This window comes from Salvelinus fontinalis, chromosome 25, assembly GCF_029448725.1.
Source record: "Salvelinus fontinalis isolate EN_2023a chromosome 25, ASM2944872v1, whole genome shotgun sequence".
NCBI lineage: Eukaryota > Metazoa > Chordata > Actinopteri > Salmoniformes > Salmonidae > Salvelinus > Salvelinus fontinalis.
In genome coordinates, this window is record NC_074689.1 from 26824081 (window position 1) to 26842207 (window position 18127).

An 18127-nucleotide genomic window follows, 5' to 3' on the forward strand; every position below is an offset into this window, starting at 1 on the left:
TTGCTCTAGGTCAACACCATTACATAGTTAAATGACTTCATATGGGCTTCATTTGAATAGGCAAACTTCCACCTGTCACATACAAAATGTCCATTAACCAATGCATCCAACTTCAAGCTGTGGTTGTTTATTTGACAACACTTTGCATAGTGCCAAGTGTTACCATAAACACATTCTCAATGGTGTCAGTCAGTACAGTTCCAGCTCCACAAGTCAATTACAATGCTGTATAATATATTAGCCTAATATGATTGCTATTATTATATCATGTTAATAGTTTATGATTTATTTATCAAAAAAAATATTTAACATGATGGAAAGTGTGTGAGAAAACATTTACTATATTATTAGTTGTATTTTTTATTCATAAAGTATGTGTAGGCCTTCCACTAGGTAGACGTAAATGCTTCAGTGCATGCTGGGCTGAATTGTGTGTGAGCTGATGATAATGCTCGGAGGTAATCTACACTGAGTGTACAAAACATTCTCTTTTCATGACATAGACTGACCAGGTGAATCCAGGTGAATGCTTTGATCCTTTATTGATGTCACTTGTTAAATCCACTTCAATCAGTGTAGATGAAGGGGAGGAGAAACGTTAAATAAGGAGTTTTAAGCCTTGAGACAAGTGAGACATGGATTGTGTATGTGTGTCATTCAGAGGGTGACTGGGCAAGAAAACATATTTAAGTCGCTTTGAACGGGGTATGGTATCAGGTGCCAGGCGCACCGGTTTGAGTGTGTCAAGAAATGCAGGGCTGCTGAGTTTTTCACGCTCAACAGTTTCCCGTGTGTATCAAGAATGGTCCACCACCCAAAGGACATCCAGCCAACTTGACACAAAGCATTGGAGTCAACATGGGCCACCATCCCTGTGGAACGCTTTCCACACCTTGTAGAGTTTATGCCCTGACGAATTGAGGTTGTACTGAGGGCAAACGGGGGTGCAACTGGAGATTAGGAAGGTGTTCCTAATGTTTTGTCCACTCAGTGTATGATCTGTAGCTATGGTGGTGCTGCCGCCATGTGGATATGTAGCTGAAGGTATTGTGGTGGTTACCAGTTGACACATGCGTTGGAAGTGAGGCTAAATTAACTGTTTGGAATTAAACTTAGCCTTGTCCCAGATCTCTCTGTAGCCTGGTCCCAGATATGTCTGTAGCCTGGTCCCAGATCTGTCAGTAACCTGGTCCCAGATCTGTCAGTAGCCTGGTACCAGATCTGTCTGTAGCCTGGTACCAGATCTGTCTGTAGCCTGGTCCCAGATCTGTCTGTAGCCTGGTCCCAGATCTGCCTGTAGCCTGGTACCAGATCTGCCTGTAGCCTGGTACCAGATCTACCTGTAGCCTGGTTCCAGATCTGTCTGTAGCCTGGTCCCAGATCTGTCAGTAACCTGGTCCCAGATCTGTCTGTAGCCTGGTACCAGATCTGTCTGTAGCCTGGTCCCAGATCTGTCTGTAGCCTGGTCCCAGATCTGTCTGTAGCCTGGTCCCAGATCTGCCTGTAGCCTGGTACCAGATCTGCCTGTAGCCTGGTCCCAGATCTGTCTGTAGCCTGGTCCCAGATCTGCCTGTAGCCTGGTACCAGATCTGCCTGTAGCCTGGTACCAGATCTGCCTGTAGCCTGGTACCAGATCTGTCTGTAGCCTGGTCCCAGATCTGTCAGTAGCCTGGTCCCAGATTTGTCTGTAGCCTGGTCCCAGATCTGTCTGTAGCCTGGTCCCAGATCTGTCTGTAGCCTGGTCCCAGATCTGTCTGTAGCCTGGTCCCAGATCTGCCTGTAGCCTGGTACCAGATCTGCCTGTAGCCTGGTACCAGATCTGTCTGTAGCCTGGTCCCAGATCAGTCAGTAGCCTGGTCCCAAATCTGTCTGTAGCCTGGTCCCAGATCTGTCTGTAGCCTGGTCCCAGATCTGTCAGTAGCCTGGTCCCAGATCTGTCTGTAGCCTGATCCCAGATCTGTCAGTAGCCTGGTCCAAGCTCTCTCTGTGCTTTTGACTACTCCACTGTCATCGTCAAGCCAAACATGTTTTGCATGACAATTCCATGAGTTGGCAAGAGAGCAGTAACAGACTGGCAACCAGGCTAGGGTAAACTCACCTAAATAATTATTCATATTTGTTCACATTAGTTTAGATTTATTTGTCCTCCATTACATTCAATTCAATGCTCACGCTTTGTTTTCATTTGAACAAAAATAAGTATGCCTTGACTTGCAGAACTCAGGCTTGCATTTACGAAATGTCTCCACAAGACATCGTTTAGATTAGAACATGCACCAGTGATGGCCTCACCACAGAATAGCCATTCCAGGGGAACTTTGTACTTTTGTGACACACCACGCTCTCTGCACTGGCCCATCCATAAAACAGTGTTCCTTTTCCAAGATATGATTCATGGTTACCAATCAACGGGACTCTATTATATATATTCATGATACTGTGTTGATAAGGAAGCTATGGCCCCATGGACTCTTTCTGAGAACTCAAGATATCCAAAGACAATATATCATGTCATACCATAATGTTCTGGTAAAACACCCCCAATAAATGTACGGTCTTATGCAGAGGCGTGCTTTGCCCCCTTAGATTTGTCCTGTAAAAAAAACGTGGGGAAAAATAAAATGACTCTGTAATGCTACTAGCCACTTAGCCATTTTATGAAGTTGGCTTTAGATAGGTTCCCAGGCTTTAGATAGGTTCCCAGGCTTTAGATAGGTTCCCAGTCTCCCAACCTCATAACTAGCTACCTAGAAGCCATTTCAGGCGATAAAGTTATAGTAGCTAGCTTGTCTAACTATCTTAGCATGCTAATAAGGTTGGTAGACTTTAAAAAACAAAGCAATAATTAAATACTGAAGAAGACTCACATTCCTTTCAATCTTTTACCCAGATTTTTGTGACGATGCAGAGAAGCACATTTAGTTTCATTAACAAAAGAACCACCAATCAGGAGGATATAGAGAGATCAAGAGATATGCTTAGATATGCAGAATTACACATACAGTATATCTATATTTTTTTACATAGAATAAAGCAGAATAATTATGGCTCTAGATTGCAGGACAAATCTGTTTCAGGTGTTTGAAAAAAGCTAAGTTCTCCAATTTATGGAGGGGAGGCATAGCCCCCCTGTGGACCACCCCCCAGCCATCCTCACGTACTTTGTTCCCCCTCAGATTTTGGGGTGCATAACATCCCTCGTCTTATGTGGAATATTCATTGGTGCCAACCACTGACTCATTTTGAGTGCTTAGAAATGTTATATCCAAAGACATCAATGATTAAGTCTTTATACCAAAACCTTTTTAGTTCACGTCATATTAAACTTCAATTTTCAGAATCTTTTGAACCTTCAGTTTGTTCTTCAATTCATACACCTTGGTTGAACTGTGAGGTAGAGGCAGTATACGTTCCCCATTTCTACACAGACAGGCTGAGTAGTACTTCATGTATTCTCAGAACTGTGGGTGTCACACCTCTTCCGGAAAAAGCCAATATTTGCGGGTTCAAGTTTCTGTACTTGTCAGACAATCTCCACCTGCACAAAGCCTGCCCTGCGTTACACAACCAGCCACGCTGCACACACTAAAAAGTCAAGGTAGTAGACTAGCCATAACGTTATCGATATCTCTTTTGAGTAAAGTTCATAGCCAAGTCATGCATTCAACACCTATCATTAGTTAGTTGCTGACACAATGTTGTTACCACTACAATGTACAGTCAGCCTACTTCAGCCCTGTGGTATCAAATTGGTTTTATTAATGGGTTGCCCAATAAACGTTTAGATCACCATTCAAGGCTGACAGCACATGCTGGGCTGGGGGTGAACATTAGGTCATTTGCTGCTGTAGGGTTATTGCAGGTCTACACAGGAATCTAGACTCTTATTTGTAGTGAGAAGTGCCATTTTACTTTTCTGGTAACATTTTACTGTATAATGCATTATGATGCTGTAATACAGTATCATTCAAAAGTTTGAACACACGTACTCATTCCAGGGTTTTTCTTTATTTTACTATTTTCTACATTGTAAAATAAAAGTGAAGACATCAACACTATGAAATAACACATATGGAATCATATAGTAACCAAAAGTGTTAAACTAATCAAAATATATTTTATATTTGAGATTCTTCAAAGTAGCCAACCTTTACCTTGATGACAGCTTCGCACACTCTTGGCATTCTCTCAACCAGCTTGATGAAGTAGTCACCTGGAATGCATTTCAATTAACAGATTTGTTGAAGGTTAATTTGTGGAATTTCTTTCCTTCTTAATGGCGTTGAGCCAATCAGCTGTGTTGTGACATGGTAGGGGTGGTACACAGAAGATATCCCTATTTGGTAAAATACCAAGTCCATATTATGGCAAGAACAGCTCAAATAAGCAAAGAGAAACGACAGTCCATGAAAGTCCGTCAATCCAGAAAATGTAAAGAAATCTGAAGGTTTCTTCAAGTGGTCGCAAAACCATCAAGCGCTATGTTGAAACTGGCTCTCATTAGGACCGCCACAGAAGTGGAAGACCCAGAGTTACCCCTGCTGCAGAGGATAAGTTCATTAGAGGTAACTGCACCTCAGAATCTGGAGCCCAAATAAATACTTGACTGAGTTCAAGTAACAGACATCAACATCAACTGTTCAGAGGAGACTGTGACTCAGGCCTTCATGGTTGAATTTCTGCAAGGAAACTACTACTAAATGACACCAATAATAAGAAGAGACTTGCTTGGGCCAAGAAACATGAGCAATGGACATTAGACCGGTGGAAATCGGTCCTTTGGTCTGGAGTCCAAATGTGAGATTTTTGGTTCCAACCGCCGTGTCTTTGTGAGACGCAGAGTAGGTGAACATATGATCTCCGCATGTGTGGTTCCCACCGTGAAGCATGGAGGAGGAAGTGTGATGGTGCTTTGCTGGTGACAATGTCAGTAATTTATTTAGAATTCAAGGCAAACTTAACCAGCATTCTGCAGCGATACGTCTTCTCATCTGGTTTGCGCTTAGTAGAACTATCATTTGTTTTTCAACAGGACAATGACCCAACACACCTCCATGCTGTGTAAGGGCTATTTGACCAAGAAGGAGAGTGATGGAGTGATGCATCAGATGACCTGGCTTCCACAATCACTCGACCCCAACTCAATTGAGATGGTTTGAGTGAAGGAGTGAAGGAAAAGCAGCCAAGTGAAAAGCAGCCAACAATTGCTCAGCATATGTGGGAACTCCTTCAAGACTATTGGAAAAGCATTCCAGGTAAAGTTGGTTGAGAGAATGCCAAGTGTGTGCAAAGCTGCCATCAAGGCTTTGAAGAATCTCAAATATAAAATATATTTTGATTTGTTTAACACTTTTTGGTTACTACGTGATTCCATATGTGTTATTTCATAGTTTTGATGTCTTTACTATTATTCTACAATGTAGAAAGTAATACAAAATAAAGAAAAACCCTTGAATTAGTAGATGTGTCCAAGCTTTTGGCTGGTACTGTATATATTGTTTGATTTGTCATAACCATGTTGTCAGGCCCTGACCTTAGTTATCTATGTTTTCTGTATTATTTTGGTCAGGTCAGGGTGTGACGAGGGTGGGTATGCATGTTTGTCTTGTCTAGGGTTTTTGTAGATCTAGGGGTTTTTGTAAGTCTAGGTAATTGTAGGTCTATGGTGGCCCGAATTGGTTCCCAATCAGAGGCAGCTGTTTATCGTTGTCTCTGATTGGGGATCCTATTTAGGTTGCCATTTTCCCATTTGGTTTTGTGGGTTCTTGTCTATGTGTAGTTGCATGTCAACACGCGTGTTATATAGCGTTTTGTTTCTTTGTTAGTTTGTTTAGTGTTTTTCCTTCATTAAAAGAAGAATGTATACTTATCACGCTGTGCCTTGGTCTCATCAATACGACGAACGTGACACATTTATGACAGCCATACTGTCTTTATATCATCTCATAACGTGTTAAACAACAGCTTTTTTCAGATTTTTACCTCTGGGCCAGGTACAAATGGAAACTTAACAGGCAACAGGAAAGCTGATGATCTCTCATCCAAGATAGCCCACCAATCACTGCCGTTGTGCCCTTAAACAAATTACCTAGGCCCTACAATTTCTACTGCCGTATTGCTGTGTGTGTGAGGTTGAGTATTGTGACAGCAAAATTATTAATTCCCATTGAAAAATGGGCAGTGAAGTATCTAGTCTGTTCTGTTATATGGGCCTATGACTAGGTTTAGAAAAAGATTATATGGGCTCATACAAATAACAAGTTATAAATAATTGTATTTTTGTATGGAGGTCAACTGAGGGAGTGTTAAATTTGGTTAACTTGATCGAATAGAAGTTTCGTAATGGTTAGGTTGTTACGCATGCACTGACATACATGGAAGCACGTGGCAACCCTGTTGTCATAGAGATAGATAGAGGACTCAGATATAACCCATTTTAGCATTGCTATTGAGGGCTTTAAACATTTTAAATTAGTGAACTGGGTGGGGATTCCTATGAGTTGGAAGCAATCAGTCAATGAAGAAGAACAGTTTTATTTACTGGATATTTTAGAAATGTACAACCCATATGCATTGACCTGATTAGGGCTTCCACCAATGGTGCTCAGAATGACAGAAATTACCTTTATTTTATGGTAATTCCTTTTAACAGAACATGCAAGTCGAGGATGCAACAACGAATTCCGATGCACACTTTGAAGATGCTAGAATAACTGTCCACATTTACTTTTCCTCAGCCAACAAGACGAGCAAAGAACAGCAAAATCACTAGCCTGTGTCAATCTACTATCCCCTATAGTAGACAAATGATCATATTCTATTGGTCAGCTTGTGGAGAAAGAAATAGCCTGTTCCTAACAGACTCTGGAACAGTTGTGGGATGATAGATCCCACATTCATACAACCAGTAGGACTAGGCTACACAACAAAAATAAGTTAAAAGCAATGAGTCTGATGCAACAGATCAGAATGTTTAGCCTAAAATAAACTATTATTACTTTACATTATAAACGTAGCAATGCACAGAAGCCAGTAGGCTACTCATGAATGTTCATTCCATTATGCAATTAGTGGGAAAACACCATTGTCAAAAGCGCACCATACATGCGAGCGGTTTCATGTGACAGAGATGAAAAAATTGAAAAAGGGGAGATTTAAAGATGCAACAACTAGCATGGGTTGCTAATATGACAAGGATTGTGCCTTTGGCTACTGGACAATGAATGAAAGAGGAGATTAATAGGCTACTGGTTTCAATGGCACATGGAAGTACAGTGGCTTGCGTAAGTATTCACCCCCGTTGGCATTTTCCCTATTTTGTTGCCTTACAACCTGGAATTAAAATATATTTTGGGGGGGGTTTGTATCATTTTATTTACACAACATGCCTACCACTTTGAAGATGCAAAATATTTTTTTTTGTGAAACAAACAAGAAATAAGACAAAAAAACTGAAAACTTGAGCGTGCATAACTATTCACCCCCCCAAAGTAAATACTTTGTAGAGCCATCTTTTGCAGCAATTACAGCTGCAAGTCTCTTGGGGTATGTCTCTATAAGCTTGGCACATCTAGCCACTGGGATTTTTGCCCATTCTTCATGGTAAAACTGCTCCATCTCCTTCAAGTTGGACGGGTTCCGCTGGTGTGTAGCAATCTTTAAGTCATACCACAGATTCTCAATTGGATTGAGGTCTGGGCTTTGACTTGACAATTCCAAGACATTTAAAGGTTTCCCCTTAAACCACTCGAGTGTTGCTTTAGCAGTATTCTTAGGTTCATTGTCCTGCTGGAAGGTGAACATCCGTCCCAGTCTCTAATCTCTGGAAGACTGAAACAGGTTTCCCTCAAGAATGTCCCTGTATTTAGCGCCATCCATCATTCCTTCAATTCTGACCAGTATCCCAGTCCCTGCCGATAAAAACATGGTGTTCTCTGGGTGATGAGAGGTGTTGGGTTGTGCCAGACTAAGTTTTCATTGATGGCCAAAAAGCTTAATTTTAGTCTCATCTGACCAGAGTACCTTCTTCCATATGTTTGGGGAGTCTCCCACATGCCTTTTTGGTGAACACCAAACGTGTTTGCAAATTTTTTTCTTTATGCAATGGATCTTTTCTGGTCACTTCCGTAAAGCCCAGCTCTGTGGAGTGTACGGCTTAAAGTGCCTCTCTGATTAATGCCCTCCTTGCCTGGTCTGTGAGTTTTGGTGGGCGGCCCTCTCCTGGCAGGTTTGTTGTGGTGCCATATTCTTTCAATTTTTAAATAATGGATTTAATATTGCTTCGTGGGATGTTCAAAGATTTGAATATTTTTTTATAACCCAACCCTGATCTGTACTTCTCCACAACTTTGTCCCTGACCTGTTTGGAGAGCTCCTTGGTCTTCATGGTGCCGCTTGCTTAGTGGTGTTGCAGACTCTGGGGCCTTTCAGAACAGGTGTATATATACTGAGATCATGTGACAGATCATTTGACACTTAGAGTGCACACAGGTGGACTTTATTTAACTAATTATGTGACTTCTGAAGGAAATTGGTTGCACCAGATCTTATTTAGGGGCTTCATAGCAAAGGGTGTGAATACATATGCACGCACCACTTAAAAAAAAATAAAAAAAATATTTTTTTGAAACAATTAATATTTTTTCATTTCACTTCACAAATTTGGACTATTTTGTGTATGTCCATTACATGAAATCCAAATAAAAATAAATTACAGGTTGTAATGCAACAAAATAGGAAAAACGGGGGGTTGAATGCTTTTTGCAAGGCACTGTACTTTCCAAAATAATTGCTTCTAAGAATATGGTTGGATTTTGCCTAGACTACTTTGAAGCAATGTAAAACATGCCTCAAAATATGTAGTAAAAAGTTAAGGTTTCAAACAATTAAGTATATGTTTTCCAAATGCATACTGCCTCCAGCTCATTGCAAAGTGGTGTGTGCTGATGAAGCATGCCTTCCGTTGCCTATGCTTTTGAAGCATGCTTCAATTACCAGTTGAGAAATAAAAATAGGAGCTCTTTTTATGGCCATCAAAACAAGCAATTACATTTATAATTGTTGCACAAAGATTGGGCTTATAAAATCACTTTTCCCTCCAGGTGCAAAGAAAGAGATGTAGCAGCAGCTGTCTGACAGATTTTCTCTCAACGGCTCTGTATATGTATGTTGTACGCGTGTGGTATATAAGATACATAACGAATATACACACCGCCAATTTCATTTCACAAAACGATGCATGACCGTTCAAATGTAGTTACATCGACTGGTATTTACATCAATGAATGGGCTAAAAAGCAATGGGATTTTTTCCTTTGCCCGGACAATTCTATTTTTTCGGCATTGCAATTTTGTTATTGGCCAGAAGCCGGCAATTACTGGCTAACGGAAACCATGGCACAGATACAAAGATGAGTCTTCTACCTAGCTCTATGGCCTGTTGTTGACACACATATCGGCCCTCTCGTTGGCTAGAATGGTCCCACCTGATATCGCCTCCTCCTGTCTGCCTTCCATCTTTGAGGACATGTATTTCCATGGTCACTTCACTATCTTGTCACTATAATAGACAATCTTTCTTTTAACACTGACGCCTCACACGTGAGGGGGACGCACACACACGCTGCGTTTGAGTGGTAAGGCTGAAGCAATCGACTGTAGACATAAACTGAGAAGTGAAGTCGGGGGAGGTGCATCTGCTACAGACGAAAGTGGGACACTGATGTGGTTTTCCAACGGTAAGGCTCAGTGCAACATGGCAGTGTTGCCATTGTTAATAAAAGTTATTTTTAATGTCAAAATAAACATGCCTTCAATCCCCATATCACACAAACTGTAAATATATCAGTTGGTGAGAGAGAGAGAGAGAGAGAGAGAGAGAGAGAGAGAGAGAGAGAGAGAGAGAGAGAGAAAGAGAAAGAGAAAGAGAGAGAGAGACTCAAATATCACATTCATTTGTACATATCCACTGTATACATATGAATCGCTGCAGAGAGGAAGAGGTGAAGCGAGAGGATTTTCTCCACCCATTATCTGTCCACGTGAGATAAGCTCTGTATGGTATGGAGGTCTATGAGAGAGTGTTGAATTAAGGGAGGCTTATTTGATCGAATAGAAGTTTCGTAATGTTTAGGCTGTCACACATGTACTGATATAACTGGATGCACGTGGCTTTCCGGCAACTTTGAGAAAAACATGTTAGCTGTGCTTGTTGTTCTCATGCTTATGTGCCCTCTCATTGGCTGGAGTGGTTCCTCCTGATCTCGCCTCCTCCCACCTGCCTTCAATCATTGATGACATGTATTTCCATTTTTAGAGCGGTCACTCGGTTATAATGTCAATATAATAGATCATCTTTGATCGCGGCAAAGTTGCTTCCTCTTTCATTCACGTCTTCTCGTTCGCGTGGGTCAAATAAACATTCAAATGATTAGCTAACAAATAGTGCCTCCCTCAATGCAGGCTATGGCTGCAAGTTGCAGCAGGTGAGGAGCAACTGCAGAAAATGTAAGTAAACTTCAGACAAAACTTCATGACCTTTGGTCACATGGTTGTTGTAAAGTGCATGCAGTCCACATCAGTGGAGGCTGCTGAGGGGAGAACGGCTCATAATAATGGCTGGAATGGAGTATAATGGACGGAATGGAATCAAGCCCATGAAAACAATGTTTTTGATTCTATTCCATTTACTCCTTCCCGGCCATTGTTATGAGCCATTCTCCCCTCAGTAGCTTCCACTGGTCCACATATAGGAGCAAGTCGGACAATCTTTATCCCCATAATGCAACACCCTTGGTCACCGACTTGACAAAGCCCACACTCTCCCTTGTGCATTCTTTGGGTTGGGCTATATATTTATTTACAGTGGCAACAACGTCAGCATCTACAATCAGGTGATCCAACCAAGTGGCCAAGATTCTGGTTAGGAAGCACACCATCCCATGTACCTAGAGGAGACTGACAGTACTGCACTTTAACGGAAGCTGAGCCCAGAAAGACAACTTCCATAGAGAAGTCTGAAAATCACCTTTGTGCCAAAAATATCATAGAATTTTTCCATTAATTGACTTCGAGGTCGATTTTCTTTCCAACGCTCACAGCCGAAGTTATTCACGTTTTATATTCATGCTGTTAAGTGGATGAGCTTGTGTCACATGCAATCACAGAAGGAAAAACTATAGAAATCACTCACACGCTCTCTTCTGGGACCTGCTCGTTCAAGGTGCTGGATTCCTTATACTTGAGTCTAACGACATATTTGCAGGTATTTCAGTAATGTTATCATAACATTGCTGAAATAAAATGTGTATTTTCTTTAGTGTATCTGTGTCTATTTATTCTTAATTGACTTGCCTAGTTAAATAAAAAACAAGTACAAATGTGTGGGTGGGTGAGTGCGTGCTTCCAGTGTAAATATGCTTCTAAACTAACTGTAAATATAAACATGTACAGATTTACCTTTTTCCATCCTTTACCGGTCTCAAAGCATTGGAAATGTTTACATACGAATTGGAGTAGAATGAGTATAATGCTTGTCAACCTCAATCTATGTTAAAGTCATCATCACCAATCAACTGCATTACAGTTAAAAACTCCTCATTACCACCATCGATTTGTTTTGTATACTAGCTTCTAAACCTGATTTCCAAGGATAATTTATAAATGTTATGCATTGAAAACAGCCAAATACAGTGGGGCAAAAAAGTATATAGTCAGCCACCAATTGTGCAAGTTCTCCCACTTAAAAAGATGAGAGAGGCCTATAATTTTTATCATAGGTACACTTCAGCTATGACAGACAAAATGAGAAGAAAAAAAATCCAGAAAATCACATTGTAGGATTTCTAATGAATTTATTTGCAAATTATGGTGGAAAATAAGTATCTGGTCACCTACAAACAAGCAAGATTTCTGGCTCTCACAGACCTGTAACTTCTTCTTTAAGAGGCTACTAATAACCCACTCTTAACTAACATTGTCTTTGTCTACTAGCAACACTCTTAACTAACATTGCGTTTACTAATAACCCACTCTTAACTAACATGATCTTTACTAATAACCCACTCTTAACTAACATTATCTTTACTAATAACCCACTCTTAACTAACATTATCTTTACTAATAACCCACTCTTAACTAACATTATCTTTACTAATAACCTACTCTTAACTAACATTGTCTTTACTAATAACCCACTCTTAACTAACATTATCTTTACTAATAACCCACTCTTAACTAACATTATCTTTACTAATAACCCACTCTTAACTAACATTGTCTTTACTAATAACCCACTCTTAACTAACATTGTCTTTACTAATAACCCACTCTTAACTAGCATTGTCTTTACTAATAACCCACTCTTAACTAACATTGTCTTTACTAATAACCTACTCTTAACTAACAGTGTCTTTATGTAACGGATGTGAAATGGCTAGCTAGTTAGCGGGTACGCGCTACTAGCGTTTCAATCAGTTACGTCACTTGCTCTGAAACCTACAAGTAGTGTTGCCCCTTGTTCTGCAAGAGCCGCGGCTTTTGTGGAGCGATGGGTAACGACGCTTCGTGGGTGTCAGTTGTTGATGTGTGCAGAGGGTCCCTGGTTCGCGCCCGTGTCGGGGCGAGGGGACGTACTAAAGTTATACTGTTACATTTACTAATAACCCACTCTTAACTAACATTGTCTTTACTAATAACCCACTCTTAACTAACATTATCTTTACTAATAACCCACTCTTAACTAACATTGTCTTTACTAATAACCCACTCTTAACTAACATTGTCTTTACTAATAACCCACTCTTAACTAACATTGTCTTTACTAATAACCCACTCTTAACTAACATTGTCTTTACTAATAACCCACTCTTAACTAACATTGTCTTTACTAATAACCCACTCTTAACTAACATTGTCTTTACTAATAACCCACTCTTAACTAACATTATCTTTACTAATAACACACTCTTAACTAACATTGTCTAATAACAACACACTCTTAAATAACATTATCTAATAATAACACACTCTTAACTAACATCGTCTAATAATAACACACTCATGGCCTATACCTTGACATGGTGAGTGGGCTTCAAACCAAGACAGGCCATTGATTTCAGCATTTCTTTAAAAGGCTCAGATAACCACCTGTGTGGACACCTGCAGGACTACTTTCTGTATGGATCCAGGTGTGAATGTCACAGCTGCAACATAACTTTTCAACATGACAGAGTGACTAGTCATTGGATATTGAGTGTGTCTGTCTGTCTGGCCATACTGTCTTTGAGTTGGCTTTAGTTCTGCATTGATTGAATATATATTTTATCATTGAATTTAGTTTTGCACTAAATACATAGAGTAAATGACATGTTCAGTGTTCTAGTGTCCCTGTCTTGTCTGTTCCTACTGTCACTATGAGGTTGCTGAGCCGCTGAGAAACGGGGCATCGGTCAACGTAACTATCTGATTTCACCTCTCTCTTTGAGGCTGCAACCAAGGGCAATTAGCTCAAGGTTAGTCTTCCCGCCTTTCATAAAGGCTCTTCAAAAATAATTGCATTTGATTAACTGATGGCTACTAGGATGTTTTTATAGTCAGTACCGTGCAGTATGTATATTGATAACTTTTTACTTCAAATGCTTCTCGAGCATTTTAATGACTCATCTGTCTGTATGTATCCTCACCAAGAAGAACTGCGCTGGTAACATGTCTCTGGGCATGGTGAAGGAGAGAGACAAGGGCATCCTGGAGCACTGGGATGACGACAACGCTCAGGTCAAGGGAGGACTCATCTTCCTGCACAACGCAGACTCATACGGGGTGAGTCCATACAAAGATTACATCAGGCCTTTGAAGACATTTTACATGCTGTACAGTTTGCCATAAGGTTTTTACATAGACATAGACAATGCATACAAAACACATATGCTGTGACATTGAGGCCCATGTAACAGCTTGGATGTCATCAGGCTTTAGAAGATATTGTGGCCTATGTAACAACTTGGATGTCATCATTCTTTAGAAGATATTGTATGAATTGTTTAGTTGACATAACCATACATCACATCAAATAACATCACCCTCACTGTGATGAAAGAGACCTAGTGGATGTTCTACAAATGTATTTGCGTGGATGTCAGTCTTTGGGCAAATCATGAGGATGTTAAATCATATCCTATGTCTCTCTCGCTCCTCTTCTTTCTGTCTCTGCTGTCCTCTCTTCTCTCCTCTGTAGCACATGCATATTGCGGTCCTCCTGATCAAGTTTCATGCAGTGGACCAGCACCAGTCAGTATGTAGCCTGACACCACTGGAGGTGAACTGATGGACAGTAGACCAGCACCAGTCAGCATGTAGCCTGACACCACTGGAGATTTTGATGAACAGTAGACCAGCACCAGTCAGTATGTAGCCTGACACCACTAGAGGTGAACTGATGGACAGTAGACCAGCACCAGTCAGTATGTAGCCTGACACCACTGGAGGTGAACTGATGGACAGTAGACCAGCACCAGTCAGCATGTAGCCTGACACCACTGGAGGTCTTGATGGTACAGTATTTGTGTAGAATAAGGGAAAAAAACAGTAGGTGACCAGTAAAATGCAGACAACTTTAGTGAACTATTTACACATAACATATACACAAGAATCCAGTATAAGTAGGAGCAGATCAGTCTATAGTTTACAGCAACCTGAGCGTGACCATATCCCTGTCCAACGGCAGTAGTTCAGACACCTCTATCCCAACGCCGATGGCCACGCACCCCAGGAATCCCTCATCCTCATACCCATCCTCTTCCTCCTGCATGTCCAGCTGAAGTTCCCTGATCTGACTCTTCTCCTCCTGTACTCTGGCCTCTAGGGACGCCAGCACCTTGTGGTAGAAGCTTGGGCTGTAGCGGGCTTGACAAGAAGCTCATACAGGGCCTGGGGACTCCTGCGGCTACCAGGGCTCCGATGTACCTGTCTAGAGGTGAGAGGTGCACCAACTTTTAAATGTAACAGGCACAAACTATTATGTAGGATCAACATCTCCAACAGATTCATTTACAGTTGTGTCATTTAGCAGAGGCTCTTATCCAATTCGCCTTGCTCAAGGGAACATCGACAGATTTTTCACCTAGTCGGCCCGGGGATTCAAACTAGCGACCTTTCGGTTAAGTTCAGATTGTATCAATAATAGCAATACATGGCATGCATCAAATAAAAATGTCTGTGAATTTCATGACGTAATGACATTATTTGGAACCATTCACTTCACAGTCAGTCTTCCAGTTCCATCTTCCAATCTCAGGAATCCTGCACCATGAAGGAGCAGGTCCCCGGACTAGAGCCAGTCAATGATTTCCTCAGTTTGTCCTTCTGTGATTGTATGTGACACAAGCTCATCCGTGTAACAGCATGAATATACAACATTAATAACTTTCGCTGTTATCAATGGAAAGAAGGTCAACCTCGAAGACACTTCATGGAAAAATTCAATGGTTATTTTTGGCACAAAGGCGATAACGAAAGTTTAAAAAAAATCTTTATAGACTTCTCTATTGGAATTGTCTTTCTGGGCTCAGCGTCCGTTAAAGTGCAGTACCGCCAATCTCCTCTGGGTACATGGGAGGGTATGCTTCCTGACCAGTACCCTGGCCCCTTGGATCCACGCAGGGGTATAGTGCTGCTGGAGTGTGGAGGGGCAGCACTCCCTCACTTTTTTTCGATTTGAGAATACAAGGAGCTGGTAAAACTATTTCAGGAAAATGTATTCTGATAAATTCAAAATAAATGATATTTAATTACCACTTAAATTCCATGAAGAACGGTAGAATGACAAACCAAATAAATTTGTATAGCAGTCTAGAGGTAAATGGTGGTTTCTTCCCTGTTTTCTTTCTGGTGGCGGTAAGACCTATGAAGAACTATATAGGCTACCTGTTATGAAGCACTATGTAGGCTACCTGTTATGAAGCACTATGTAGGCTACCTGTTATGAAGCACTATGTAGGCTACCTGTTATGAAGCACTATGTAGGCTACCTGTTATGAAGCTCTACGTAGGCTACCTGTTATGAAGCTCTACGTAGGCTACCTGTTATGAAGCTCTACGTAGGCTACCTGTTATGAAGCTCTACGTAGGCTACCTGTGTATACTGTAGAGGCCCATCAGAGGATTGACCACGTTGGCCAATCAGAACATTGAAAAAATATATCCTAATTCACCGTGTGTTGACCACGTCTTGAGTAGTGGAACCCAGAACCATGTGACCACTTGGTAATGACGACACGTTTCTGCCAAGGACACCCAAACCAGAGGGAGACTGAAACTCTCTGGAAGTTGCTGTAGCCCTGCTTGGGATACTTTGTCTACATTGGCTATTGGTTGCAATGCAGGGCCCGTTCTAGCTTGGCATGTCAGGGTGGGCAATTGGAAATGTGAATTGGGAGGTAATAATGCCTTTAGGTTCTTAGTTTATTGAGGTGAATGAATACACCACACCAAAAGGTTGATTTGACGGCTGTTTTAAAACAGATTTCCTACAATTCTACATAGTAATGATTTCTTTGTCAATTGATTTGATAGAATCTATTTGCATCGATTAAACATTCTATGAATTGATAGTTCACCTCTTTTATATTATCTTGTAATAGTGTAGTATTGTAACCATGTGTTCCAGCTAATCAAATCAAAGTTTATTTATGATACATTGTGTAAGCTACAGAATACAAAGACATATCGACTCGCAAATAAAGCTCTCGTAAACAGTGCAATGATATTAAGCTATATGTATTTACATTAGGCTGTAGTGTACAAATAGCTATACAATGTAGTCATAGACCTATTAGGCTTTACTGCAAATTATTGTTGTATGTTCCTGAACTGGTCGAATGTCATTCAGCACCACAAGTTGTGGTTCAACTTCTTTAATAACCTTTTATTGCAGTGGGCTAAATCAGGGTCACAAAGAGTGATTCTTGGTATTCTTAAGCAAATCTACTTACAAAAATAAGACACCTGTACCATGTCAGATATAGAGTTGAAATTGATCAAATGTTGAGTTTGCATCCCAATATTACACTTTATATACATCACAGAAAACTGAAATATAACAAAACTGTTTGACATAGAAACACCAGATTTGCATCAGTTAAATTTTTTATAATCATTATTAATGATGAAATTCTGAAAAATTTTAACATTCCACCCACGAGGCCAAAGAGGGCGCTTTTGGTCAATGACTGCAGGAAAGGGATCTATATTACGCAATCCTGACACTGTGCTTGGGTGCTCCAACTGTTTAAAATAACATTCATCAAGACCTGTTGCGCCTAACAGTCCTACTCATCACCTGTTATTATTATTACTACAAATAGAAGATTATCACTTCTCACAATGCTGCTCGTTTAGTAAAGTTAGATCAAAGATGAATCAATGTCTCAAGGTCACATAACGACAAATTAGTATTTTACATAACTAACTATAATAGCATAACTAGTAGGCTTATAACGTACCTCATTTCGAATGAGATTTTAGGATCTTTAGCGGGAGCTGAATAGTAGAAAAATAAAGAAAATGCGCCAAAACAGATTGTTGCCACTACGATGATGTCTGCTTTGATTTAAAACAAAAATACAAGAAAGGCTAAAAGTTTGTTAACATCATCTGCTCTAATTGACTCACGAAACAGTAATTCTAGAAGATGGAAATGCATAGGCTGTTCCCATGAAACTGATCGAGATCAATCAAATGATTGACATGCAAATGCAGTTTCACCGGTAAAACGATTTACAGTGGTTATGGTCCATTTTGAAATGAGGTACGTAATTAGGGGTTTGAGGGTATTAAAAATAAAACGTGCTTCTACACCTGCATTACTAGCTGTTTGGGGTTTTAGGCTAGGTTTCTGTACAGAACTTCGAGATATTAGCTGATGTACGAAGGGCTATATAAAATAAACTTGATTGATTGATTGACCATTTCTTGTTGAGACAATATGTGTGGGCACAGGCAGACGTTGCAATTGGAGGATGCATTTAACGCAAATTCTACAGCAGGGCTGTCCAACGCTGTTTCTGTAGAGCCCTTTACAGCAGCGGTATTCAACTCAAAGCCAATTTATGCTTGATCTGAAAATGTGGTC

General features: G+C 40.5%; 1 long non-coding RNA gene across 1 annotated transcript; it reads left to right on the forward strand.

Moving 5' to 3' along the window:
* Positions 1 to 9331: 9331 nt before the first annotated feature.
* Positions 9332 to 15223, forward strand: LOC129823045 (uncharacterized). The gene is made up of 4 exons (XR_008754559.1): positions 9332 to 10506; positions 13418 to 13511; positions 13690 to 13818; positions 14234 to 15223. It is a non-coding gene; the product is annotated as an uncharacterized LOC129823045 (long non-coding RNA).
* Positions 15224 to 18127: the final 2904 nt, after the last annotated feature.